Source organism: Rhineura floridana, chromosome 1 (genome assembly GCF_030035675.1).
Source record: "Rhineura floridana isolate rRhiFlo1 chromosome 1, rRhiFlo1.hap2, whole genome shotgun sequence".
Lineage (NCBI taxonomy): Eukaryota > Metazoa > Chordata > Lepidosauria > Squamata > Rhineuridae > Rhineura > Rhineura floridana.
Genome location: NC_084480.1, coordinates 223318487 through 223331248, shown reverse-complemented (window position 1 = coordinate 223331248; position 12762 = coordinate 223318487). Strand labels below are relative to the sequence as shown.

General features: G+C 41.6%; 1 long non-coding RNA gene across 1 annotated transcript in view; it reads right to left on the bottom strand.

Annotated features, from left to right (window-relative positions):
* Positions 1 to 12762, bottom strand: part of LOC133368077 (uncharacterized) — a 152072-nt gene that overhangs the window by 26652 nt on the left and 112658 nt on the right. Inside the window, exon 2 of the long non-coding RNA XR_009758584.1 lies at positions 7183 to 7325. This is a non-coding gene — a long non-coding RNA (uncharacterized LOC133368077). The remainder of the gene's footprint in view (positions 1 to 7182; positions 7326 to 12762) is intronic.

The following is a 12762-nucleotide window of genomic DNA, read 5'->3' as shown; positions in this document are numbered from 1 at the left end:
TTCTATGTGCTTGGTTAATCTAGCTTTAATAATACTTTCTACCAGTTTTCCAGGGACAGAAGTTAAGCTAACTGGCCTGTAATTTCCGGGATCCCCCCTGGATCCCTTTTTGAAGATTGGCGTTACATTTGCCACTTTCCAGTCCTCAGGCACGGAGGAGGACCCGAGGGACAAGTTACATATTTTAGTTAGCAGATCAGCAATTTCACATTTGAGTTCTTTGAGAACTCTCGGGTGGATGCCATCCGGGCCCGGTGATTTGTCAGTTTTTATATTGTCCATTAACCCTAGAACTTCCTCCCTCATTACCACTCTTTGTCTCAGTTCCTCAGAATCCCTTCCTGCAAATGTTAGTTCAGGTTCAGAGATCTGCCCTATATCTTCCACTGTGAAGACAGATGCAAAGAATTCATTTAGCTTCTCTGCAATCTCCTTATCGTTCTTTAGTACACGTTTGACTCCCTTATCATCCAAGGGTCCAATCGCCTCCCTAGATGGTCTCCTGCTTTGAATGTATTTATAGAACTTTTTGTTGTTGGTTTTTATGTTCTTAGCAATGTGCTCCTCAAATTCTTTTTTAGCATCCCTTATTGTCTTCTTGCATTTCTTTTGCCAGAGTTTGTGTTCTTTTTTATTTTCTTCATTCGGACAAGACTTCCATTTTCTGAAGGAAGACTTTTTGCCTCTAAGAGCTTCCTTGACTTTGCTCGTTAACCATGCTGGGATCTTCTTGGCCCTGGCGGTACCTTTTCTGATCTGCGGTATGCACTCCAGTTGAGCTTCTAATATAGTGTTTTTAAACAACTTCCAAGCATTTTCGAGTGATGTGACCCTCTGGACTTTGTTTTTCAGCTTTCTTTTTACCAATCCCCTCATTTTTGTGAAGTTTCCTCTTTTGAAGTCAAATGTGACCGTGTTGGATTTTCTTGGCAATTGGCCAGTTACATGTATGTTTAATTTAATAGCACTGTGGTCACTGCTCCCAATCGGTTCAACAACACTTACGTCTCGCACCAGGTCCCGGTCCCCACTGAGGATTAAGTCCAGGGTTGCCGTCCCTCTGGTCGGTTCCATGACCAACTGGTCTAGGGAATAGTCATTTAGAATATCTAGAAACTTTGCTTCTTTGTCATGACTGGAACACATATGCGGCCAGTCTATGTCCAGGTAGTTGAAGTCACCCATTACTACCACATTTCCTAGTTTGGATGCTTCCTCAATTTCATATCTCATCTCAAGGTCTCCCTGAGCATTTTGATCAGGGGGACGATAGATCGTTCCCAGTATTAAGTCCCTCCTGGGGCATGGTATCACCACCCACAACGATTCTGTGGAGGAGTCTGCCTCTTTTGGGGTTTCGAGCTTGCTGGATTCAATGCCTTCTTTCACGTATAGAGCGACTCCGCCACCAATACGTCCTTCCCTGTCCTTCCGATATAGTTTATATCCAGGGATAACCGTATCCCACTGGTTTTCTCCATTCCACCAGGTCTCCATTATGCTCACTATATCAATGCTGTCCTCTAAGACCAAGCACTCCAGTTCTCCCATCTTGGTTCGGAGGCTCCTAGCATTAGTGTACAGGCACTTGTAAGCAGTGTCTCTCTTCAAGTGTCTTTGGCACTTGTGGTTTGGCCAGTGGTAATTTTGCTCTTCTGAATTGATATCCTGTGCCCCTGCTCTCACAATGCCTACTTCTAGGCCTACCCAAGTTGGGATCAAATTGAAGGCAGACCATTTCCATTTTTGAGAGCCGGTGTGGCATAGTGGTTAAGGTATTGGACTATAACCTGGGAGACCAGAGTTCAAATTCCCACACATCCATGAACCTCACTGGGTGACCTTGGGCCAGTCACTGCCTCTCAACCTCAGAGGAAGGCAATGGTAAACCACCTCTGAATACCACTTGCCATGAAAAACCTATTTATAGGTTCACCATAAGTTGGGATCAACTTGAAGGCAGTCCATGTTGTTGTTGTTATATGTGTCAAGATGCTTCACAAACATGACTTTATACAGTGTCATCATCACAATAATTTTACAAAATAATTTTACAAAACCATCTCTCTGCCGTTGATTTAAGATTACTTGTATGTCTGCTAAAAACAAGCTGCACAATCTAGATTAAGGGTATATGAACATCCTGATGCTTGCCTCAAAGGGATGCGCCTTTATGAGATGCTCACAAAAAGGAGCTTGTAAAATATACTGCCACATCCACCTGGCTCTGTCCTGTAACTGACCTTGGGAAAGGAAATGGGAAGATAGTGGCAGTGAGGCAGAGTGATGCCCAGATACTGAGAATGATATTTGTAAAAGCTTCTGACTTTGAGATTTGAAAGATTCGTCTGGAGGATCTCTGAAATCTCAATATTTCAGAGAAGAAATTCCTCCATAACCTGAACATGGATTTTCAAAGATGTGTTTCCAGATATGCTGGCTTAAAACATCAGATCCAAATACATTCAAATGTATATGCTTAAAACAAATATTGCCATATCCTAGATTTCACACATTTAATTTTCCCTTTAGTCCCATGAGTCTGTATGATAGATATTTTAAGGAGGACCAATACATGATTTTTGCACCTAGAATAACACTCAGCATCATAAGTGGCAATAAATAGATGATGTTATTTTCCACCCAGTAAATGCACACTCTCCAATGATTCATAAATGTTGCTGAGCATGTGATATGTTTTGAAAAGAAGCTACTGTCACAACTACCTGTGCCTTTGCTGTTTGTGTTATCTCTTTATAAAGGCTTTGGAAAGATTGTTCTGCAGATATGAAAACATGCTCTAGGAAGCATAGTTAAAAAAAACACAATACTTATTTCAGCAGGAATTATGCTCCTGAGAGAGAATTAGGCCTAGTAAAAGTATACATTTTTACTACAAAGATTCCCACATTTGTAGGAACATTCTTTACTTTCAAAAGGGGAGAAGATTGCACAAATCAGGCTTCCATGGGCTACATTAGCAGCACGTAGAACATGATTATAAGGCATTGCTGTCTGTGTGCTGGCAGGTATGTGGTGCAGGAGCCAAGTAGACAGCCTCAGGCAAGTTTCCCAAGCTGAGGAAATGCAGAAGACCTAGGAGCTTTGCAGAAGGCACAGAACTGGATCCCTATAGCAGCAGGTTTCTCTCCCCCCATCCTTCTTGCCCCAATATTGCTCTTCTCCCTGGGATGAGGATGTAAATGTCCAACTAAGAAATACAGAATACAAATACATGTTGTACGGTTCATATATGCTATAATTTTTTATAACGGTATACTGCAATTATCAGCTAATTGGGGAAGCCTTCTGAGGCGTCTGCACTGCAGTCTTCATGGTACTGAGAGATAGCAGCTGTGCCCATTTCATTTTCCACATGTCCATCCAATCATGCTACAGAGTTACACACCCTTGACTCACTCAGTTCAATCAACAATACATAGAAAGTTGCCTGAAGTCAGACCCTTAGTCCATCTAGTTTAGTATTGTGTATTGGCAGCAACTTAGACAAGGGTCTTTCCTACCCTACCTAGAAATGTCAGGGATTGCAAAGCATGTGGCACTGAGCTAAGATCCCTCCCTATCAAAGTTCTGCATGGCGAAAGCGATAACATCAAGGGTATGGTATACTATAGCGATCAGTTCATCTAATCCCCATGAAGGTGCTGGCTTCTTTCTATATTCACTCATAGTTGCATTTAACAGTATGCTGCAGCAACATTAATATCATTGTATGAAAATAAAGCACCCACATTGTTTCTGGATGCCTACATGACCACAGTTTTCCTTGAAGCATATCTTATTTCCAGGACAAACCTGAAAGTCTATGAGGCATGATAATATTAACTCCCAATTTCTTTGACCTCTCATAAAACAGCACAGAGAACAAGCAGTAAGCTAAAAGGATTCTAATGATCCTTTTGGACACTTACGTTCACATAATGACTATTAGAAGATTTATATGCTCTGTATAGGTATAATTAGACACCCACAAACCCATTTGACCCTACCGAGGCGAAAAGCTCTTCTGCTTTTCAGCAGATGAATCGATAACTCACACGTTTTACCACTGTGGAGTGAAACTGAGGAAATGAAAATCTGATAATTTTGCTCCCAGTGCAGTCTAGACAGAGGAGAGCAGTTTTAGCCTCTGACAGGAAGATCTATTTCCAGTTTCTCAAAAGGCTAGTGTCAATTCCAAAACTTCTCCCAATATTGATTTTCAGTTTTGTTAAAAAGGATGTTTTATTAGAAAATATTAGTCCCAGAGACCATGTAAAGCTTGTGTCTATTTCAGAGGTTGATGAAATCATGGTTTTAATTTGGATCTTGTGTGTGCACCTCGATCCCAGCATCATTTTGTGTGGTGATTGCAACAAAAGCCAGCAACTCCCAAGAAGTTGCTTTAGTGCCATATGAGTCAATTTAGAACAGCTCAGAGGATGTGATGGACTGATTTATAAATAATACTCTGTGTGTGCAGCTACTTCACGTAGCTCAAAGAAATCCTTTTTAGCTAGCAGTGCTATAAGGCTCATTCAGCTTCATGATTTCCAAGTTACTGTATAAGAGAGAGCCAGAATTTCCTGATGTACATTAAGGCAACATACACCATGCACACATAGAGCACTAAAATGGAAAGCAATAATCGTATACAAATGTCATCAAGAATATGACATGGAAAAAGAATGAATGTTGTCAATACAATTTTGCTTTAGCAGTGAAAAATGGGAGTAATTCAGGAAAGATCTAAATTCCATTGATTTCAATGGGAAAGGGTTAAGCGGATAGGAGAGAAAGCCATTGAGAATTGAACTAATGGTAAGATGAGGCACATGCTTAACTCTTCCATTGAAATCAATGACACTTGAAGATGTTTAATTGTGACTGAATTGTGGCAGCCAGTATTAACATCAATTCACATTTTCATTGAGCATCAGATATTTTAGGAGGGGAGAATGCTGTTGCACTCAGGTTCTGCTTATGGGCTTCCCATGGGCATCTGGTTGGCCACTAGGAGAACAGGATGCTAGTCTATATGCACCACTGGCCTGATCCAGCAGGCTCTTCTTATATTCTTGTGTTCATATGTTCCCACAGTCTGTCTAGTATTCCTCTGCAAGTAGTGCTAAAGTGGGTTACACAGTAGCATGCTGAGTGGGTTGTACCCATTATGGAGTATTTGGGCAACAATTTTTACCATGGGCACGTTAGAAAAATGTCAGCACAGATAGAACATCAGGAACCAACCAAGAACAAAGGATTGTGTCAGCAGGTCCTTAATCATAACTCAGTTTGAGGATTGCCCAATTTAGTTGTGGGGAAGTACTTAGAATTACGCCAAGGTTGTGGTAAGATGTTAACTCAATCCCACCAAAACCACATAAAGTTTAAAAATGATAAAAGAAATATTATCAAAGCAATATTAAGCATATTTCTTTTTATATACTTTACTTTGATGAGAATAATTGAGCTTAATAATAATAATAATAATAATAATATAAAAAATGAAGAGGCTTAGAAATTGTATCAGAATCACATAAAAGAATCCATTTCATATTTTATCTTCAATATTTATTCTCTGTAACAAGCGTTTGACATCTTCTTAGAGGTAACACAGAGTTTTAAGATATGAAATATGGACACCAGGACAAATTCAAATGTACATTCCTTTTTATAACCGTGGTTCTTTTTGATGGATTTTTATGAATGCACAAATGGATAAAACCTCCAGAAGCAAGCATTTTCATCCCACAGGGCTAGTGTAAATAAAAGGTTTTCTTTTCAAAGGAATGTATTTTATAGAGGACAAAAATAGCCTTCTTGTTATAGAGAACCAGAGAGGAATTTCTTCTCCAAGTCATAAAATATGGGGTTCTTCCTATGGCTCTCTTTGAAATCAGAAGCATTGGTATGATCTAGAATCGTACTTACTGACAAACTGCTGAAATTTTATGTATGTTAAAAACCCTAAATTCCACAATTTTAATCACTTCTATTTATTTTTTAAAAGTATGCAAACATCAAACATATAATAATAATAAAAATCATAAACCACATTCTAGTCTAGAATTATATGTACCACTTATAATGAGGATTACAACCAAAATCACATGGTTGTATTTGCAATCCGTGGGGGAATAAGCCAAGCAGGGATGCAATAGTGTCTCCGAGGGTAAAGCCCCATTATGGCAATGGCCCAGGGTATCTTGAGTCCCAGGAGCAGCTGGAAGAGTGGGTGGCACTGCACACTGCCATCCTTCGAGCAGCTGCTTATAGAGAGGGAGAGGGGTGAGGCAATGGGGAGATCAGGGCTCTGTGGGCACACTGGCGGAGCCACTTATGTGCCCAAACAGCCCCAAACTCCCCACCATCTCCCCTCTCCCAATCAGCAGCAGTGATACTTTTGCCAGGAGGCCAGGTTTGGGGTGTGTTCCTTCCTGACAGCTGCTCCTACTTAGTCCCTTTCCCCAGTACACTATAGCATAAGTTAGAGAGCTTGTCTCATCATTGATGTCAATTAGAAGTGTGTTGAATAAAACCAGACTGCTATGGATAGTGAAGAAACTCTATTCATTTCACATTTAAAGCCAAATCTATCAAAGTTGTACTTCCAAGACAATATGAGAACTGAAACATAGCCATCATTTGAAATTTGCACTTATCTAAATTTTGCGATGCACTTCTCCAACCAAACAATGCTCACAAAAATGCATATATTACAGGAATGTGTGCATTCAAATGAATATATCAGTGAAAACATGTAATGCATTATATTAGGTGAAATTGCTTGCAAAAATGTGTACATGACTCAAAACTGAATACAAACGTGTTTATTAGGAGCAATTCACACTAAGATGCAGAAGAATTGTCACAAGGATTTTTTTAAATGCAAATTGCTGCAGAAATGTGGAGAACTGGATTGAAGATTGGAAAGATGAGAATCAGAGAGAAGCAAAATCAATAGACCCTTCTGTCCCTACAGACAGCTATTGTGGCTGCTTCTTCAAATCCTAGCCAGTGTTCTGCCCTAAAATAGGTTGCTGTTAGAAAACAACAGCAATCAGATCCCACCCCCTCACCTTCTATTGCATCTGCTGCCATGGTCAATTTATATTCTGAGCATTTTACAGATCTTGACTGTACTGTTGTCTCCCTGACTGCACCTTCTCCACTGCGTACCTCCATCACACCCTTCACAGAGGAGTGATCTGAAGTGCTCCTCAGTTCTCCCCTTCCTGGGTCAGCAGGGTTAGCAACATCACTCCTGGTCTAGCTGTGCATACTTCCAGATGACTTGGTCATATTGTGGGAAGAGATGGCTACTACACATCACCAAAAAAGAAAAAGAAAAAGAGAGAGACAGAGGACAAAAGTTGATGCAGATTTACATTGAATGTGCATGTGCTAATTTATATTATAGTAGAATATTTTAAAGAGAAAAACAATGGGATGTATCCAAATACATTTTACTCAGAGTAGCTCTGTTGAAGTTAATCGGCATGATTAACTGAGGTGTATTAATTTCAATGGGTCTACTTTGAATAGAACTTAGTTAAATACAACCCAATTAAATTAATGGATTTAATTTAATCCAAATTAATGGAGTTAGTCATGTCCATCAATTTCAGTGAGTCTACTCTGAGAAGAAGTAACATTGAATACCACCTAATAAATCTTACCACAGTGGAGATGACCTTAGCCAGGTGACCTGCTCAGTCTGCTGTCCGGGTGCTAACTGTTAATGGACAACTTCAGGAATCCAGTTCTCCATTTAAACCAGACTTGGATTGGACTTCAAATAAAGGACTTCCAAACAGAAAACTATCCTTTGTAAAGTAGGACACCTGGCCACCCTACTGCTCTGCCACCAGGGAACTGCATCCACGGTGGCTCCTGACACATCTGGAGGAATAAGGTCTCGTGTGTGTTTTTTCCTCTTGACTGTGTACAGACTATATATTAAAGTACATGACTTCCCCCAAATCCTCTTGGGATCTGTAGTTTGTTAAGGGTGTTGTGAATTGTAGCTGTTATGGATAAACTACAGTTTCCAGGATTCTTGGGGGGGAATCATGTGCTGTAATGTATGGTGTGAAAGGGCAGTAAGGTAGCATTGTACTCACTGTTGCTAGTAACAAGAAAAGTGAAAATGATCCAGAAGTTAGTCCTTTCCATTCAAAGTGGTGATAGTTCCAGATGTGAACTTTCTCCAAGTTCCTTCAAAAGTTTTATATGTGTTCTGAGTTTTTAAAAAACCCCAAAACTGCATTTTCAGGGGAATTCAATAAATCCAGCCAAATGAATAAAATAAAATAAAATGCACTACTCAGATTTGTTTTTTTGGGGGGGGGGGATAGGTAGATAGCCCATGATGGTTCCACCGTGACTCCCTCAATTTTAACCAAATCATGTCAGGATGGACAAACCAATCTGCATGTGAGATGAATCTAGATTTCACAATCATTTTATCCATAGGCTCATCTACATGGGAACATTTCTTTGTAGCAAATGCACTGTTTTTACCTTCGTTATAGATTTGCACTGTCTGAAGTTCCTGCTTAATGGTACCTGCTAATCCATTTTTCCCATTCACACAAGTCAGTATTCCTCTGGGAAGGATTAGTCTCGCTGTTTCCTTGTGGCTTCACCTTTGAATTATACATTTCCACTCCCTCTGGTTGCTAGCTGACTGAGCATGCTCAGTCTGTTCTACCAGCTGCAGCAGGTTCTGTTAAAAAAAAAACCTGGAGGAGTGAATATCTGTGTTTTCCCTGCCTATGGTTGGTAGGATACAGCTGAAATACTAATGAGAAAAGGAGTCCAAGATGGGTGGGAGTTTCTAAATAAGGAAATTCTAAAAGTGCAATGGCAAGCAATTCCAACAAGGAAAAAAGGGGGGAAACAGCAGAAGAAGCCAATGTGGCTTCACAAAAAGCTTAGAGATGACCTGTAAACAAAAAAGGACACATACAGGAAGTGGAAAGAAGGCCAGGACACAAAGAAAGAGTACAGGCAGGTATCATGGAATTGCAGGGATGGTGTCAGGAAGGCTAAAGTTGAGAGTGAGCTGATGTTAGCGAAAGATGCTAAAAGCAACAAAAAAAGCTTTCTCCAGGTACGTCCATAGTAAAAGACAGAGAAAAGAAATGGTGGCACAGCTAGTCGATGAGGATGGCGAAATGACAACAGATGACAAAGAAAAGGCAGAAGTGCTCAATTCCTACTTTGGCCTAGTCTTCTCCACAAAAAAAGGTCTATGACCCTCCCGGGAAACATGAAGTAGAAGGGGCAGGATTGAAGCTTGAGATTGATAGACAAATGGTCAAGGAGTACATAATCACTTTTTTATGAGTTCAACTTGGCAGGGCCCGATAAACTGCATCCTAGAGTATTGAAGGAACTGACTGAAGAACTCTCAGAACCACTGTCTATTATCTTTGTGAAATCATGGAGGACTGATGAAGTGCTGGATGATTGGAGGAGAGCTAATGTTGTCCCTATATTCAAAAAGGGCAAAAAGGAGGAACTGGGGAACTACAGACCAGTCAGTGTAACATCAATCCCTGGAAAAACTCTGGAGCAGATTATAAAGCAGTCAGTCTGTAAACACCTTGAAAACAATGCAGTGATTATTAGGAGCCAACATGGATTTATGAAGAACAAATCCTGCCGAACTAATCTTATCTCATTTTTTGATCGGGTAACCTCCCTTGTAGACTGTGGGAATGCTGTGGACATAATATATCTCGACTTCAGCCAAGCTTTTGACAAAGTGCCCCAGGATATTCTGATTAGCAAGCTAGCTAAATGTGGGCTGGATGGAACAACTATCAGGTGGATCCACAGTTGGCTCCAGAATTGTACTCAAAGAGTGCTTATCAATGGTTCCTTCTCAAACTGGACAAAACTAATGAGTGGGGTACCACAAGGCTTGGTCCTGGGCCCAGTGCTCTTCAACATTTTTATTAACGACTTGGATGAGGAGGTACAAACCATGCTTATCAAATTTGCAGATGATACAAAATTGGGGGGCATAGCTAATACCTTGGAAGACAGAAACAAAATTCAAAGGGACCTTGATAGGCTGGAGCATTGGGCTGAAAACAACAGAATGAAATTCAACAGGGATAAGTGCAAAGTTCTACACTTAAGAAAAAGAAACCAAATGCACAGTTATAAGATGGGGGATACTCGGCTCAGCAATATGACATGTGAGAAGGATCTTGGAATTGTCGTTGATCACAAGCTGAATATGAGTCAACAGTGTGATGTGGCTGCAAAAAAGGCAAATGCTATATTAGGCTGCATTAGCAGAAATATAGTTTCCAAATTGTGTTAAGTAGTTCCCTTCTGTTCAGCACTGGTTAGCCCTCATCTTGAGTACTGCGTCCAGTTCTGGTCTCCGCACTTCTAGAAGGATGCAGACAAACTAGAACAGGTTCAGAGGAGGGCAACAAGGATGATCAGGGGACTGGAAACAAAGCCCTATGAGGAGAGACTGAAAGAACTGGGCATGTTTAGCCTTGAGAAGAGAAGACTGAGGGGAGATATGATAGCACTCTTCAAGTACATGAAAGGTTGTCACACAGAGGAGGGCCAGGATCTCTTCTCGATCATCCCAGAGTACAGGACATGGAATAGTGGGCTCAAGTTGCAGGAAGTCAGATTTTGACTGAACGTCAGGAAAAACATCCTAACTGTTAGAGCCATACAACAATGGTACCAATTACCTAGAGAGGTAGTGGGCTGTCCGACACTGGAGGCATTCAAGAGGCAGCTGGACAGCCATCTATCGGGAATGCTTTGATTTGGATTCCTGCATTGAGCAGGGGATTGGACTTGATGGCCTTATAGGCCCCTTCCAACTCTACTATTCTCTGATTCTATGAAATCTTTGTTTGAGCAGTGTTACGCTTTTGCACACAAGTTATGGTGAAAAGAAAATAAAGGCACCATTTGCAGCAACATAAGAAAAGTCAGCAAAACAGAGGAGAGCAGCTGGACGTTGCTTGTCAGCTCACAGGAAACAAAATGAAAGAAGGGAGGAGGAAATAGTGGGCATGGAGAGGGGAACAATTGACTCACCCACCTAAAAGCATCAGAGCAAACTGTCTGCAAGCACTAGAGAAATGGAGTGGAAACTTTTTTATCCACTTTTCATATTATCAGCAGATTGGATTAGTACAAATTTATAGGAGGCAGGGTCGGCTCCAGGAATGCCGGGGCCCTTGGGCATCAGCTTGCCCTGGGCCCCAGCATGTGTGCGCATGTGTTCGCATGCGCATTAGCATTTGCGTTCGTGCATGCACACACCCCACCCCACCCCACCCCACCTACCTGTCTCCTGTCTTTTACTATTGCCATTAACCAAGATGGTGACTGCGGTTTACCTAAGGAGATGAAGCCTCCGCCACCATCTTTGTTGATGGCACGCATGCATGCTACGCGTGCGCATCTCTGCCATCAACTAAGATGGCGGCAGGGTCTTCAATACCTTAGGAAAACCTCGGCCACCATCTTTGTTAAGGGCAATGGTAAAAGACAGCAGACAGGTAAGTGGGAAGATGTGGGGGAACATGGGGCCCCTACGGATCATGGAAGGGGAGAGGAGGGGTGGCTGAGGGGCCCCCTGTAGCTCCAGGGGCCATTGGGCCAGTGCCCAACCTGGCCGCCCTTTAGAACTGGCCCTGATAGGAGGGGAACTAAGTGATAGCTTCTGTTTGCCAGTAACATCATGTGAACCATGCAAATTTAAAGATGTGAGCAGCACCAAACGCACAGTAAACTACTATGTAGATGAGCCCCATAATTTTTTTAACTGTATCATCCTAGAGAGAGAATGAAATAGCCTTCATAATTGCAAAATAATAAAATTTATAAACCAGTACGATGTTCTGAGACTTACTCCTGTACTCAGGTTTAGGGAGTACAAGCCACCCCCAACTCAAAACATCCAAGAGATGTGAACCAAACCAAAAAGGTCAAAACCAGATGCCATAACTGCACCTCCTTATCTTAACTGCTGCATCTACAGTACTTTTAAATGAGAGTGCTCCGATGTTATTTATTTTAATCGAGAACACAAATCCCTTGGCTGTGCAGTGTTTCATTTCTCTCTCCCCAACCCTTTTTAAATTTGAGGTTAAGCTCACCTGAATGTATCCCTCAGAGGAATTCCCTATTTAAAAATAAGACATAACACACAAGAAAGTATGGAGTACAAAGCAGCACAGATTAGGGGGAAAGTTTTAGAAGAACATTTTTGGAAGAAGCTATGACCTCAGTCCCCAAACACAGAGCAAGATTGGCATCTTGAAAAGAATCCTGGTTAGTGCTGAAGACAGATTTGGATAGGCTCTTCCCCCCCCCCAAGTTAGGGGACAATATCCAGCTAAACAGTTCCTCTAATGCAAGGCATTCTAGCTGTGTGATAGAACTTGCCAGCCCCCTCCTTTCCCCACGCACCCCTTGTGTGACCCCTAAATCTGCTCTAGGGGGTTGGAGCAGTGGAAGCCAGTCCATTTGGGCAAAAAGGGCACTGCCCCACTAACCTCAGTCAGCCCTCACCTGCCTGTCTTCTTACTTACAACCAGTCCAGAGATTGGCCCTGGCTGTCAGCGTCCTCCTCCGCAGTCTCAGTTTTGCACTTGTAGAACTCAGTAGGGCAGAGGATGCGGACAAAACTAGTAATAGTATTAGTTTTGTCAGCATAGCTCCACTATCATTGGCTTTGGCTCCACTTACTCTTGGCCTGCCTGC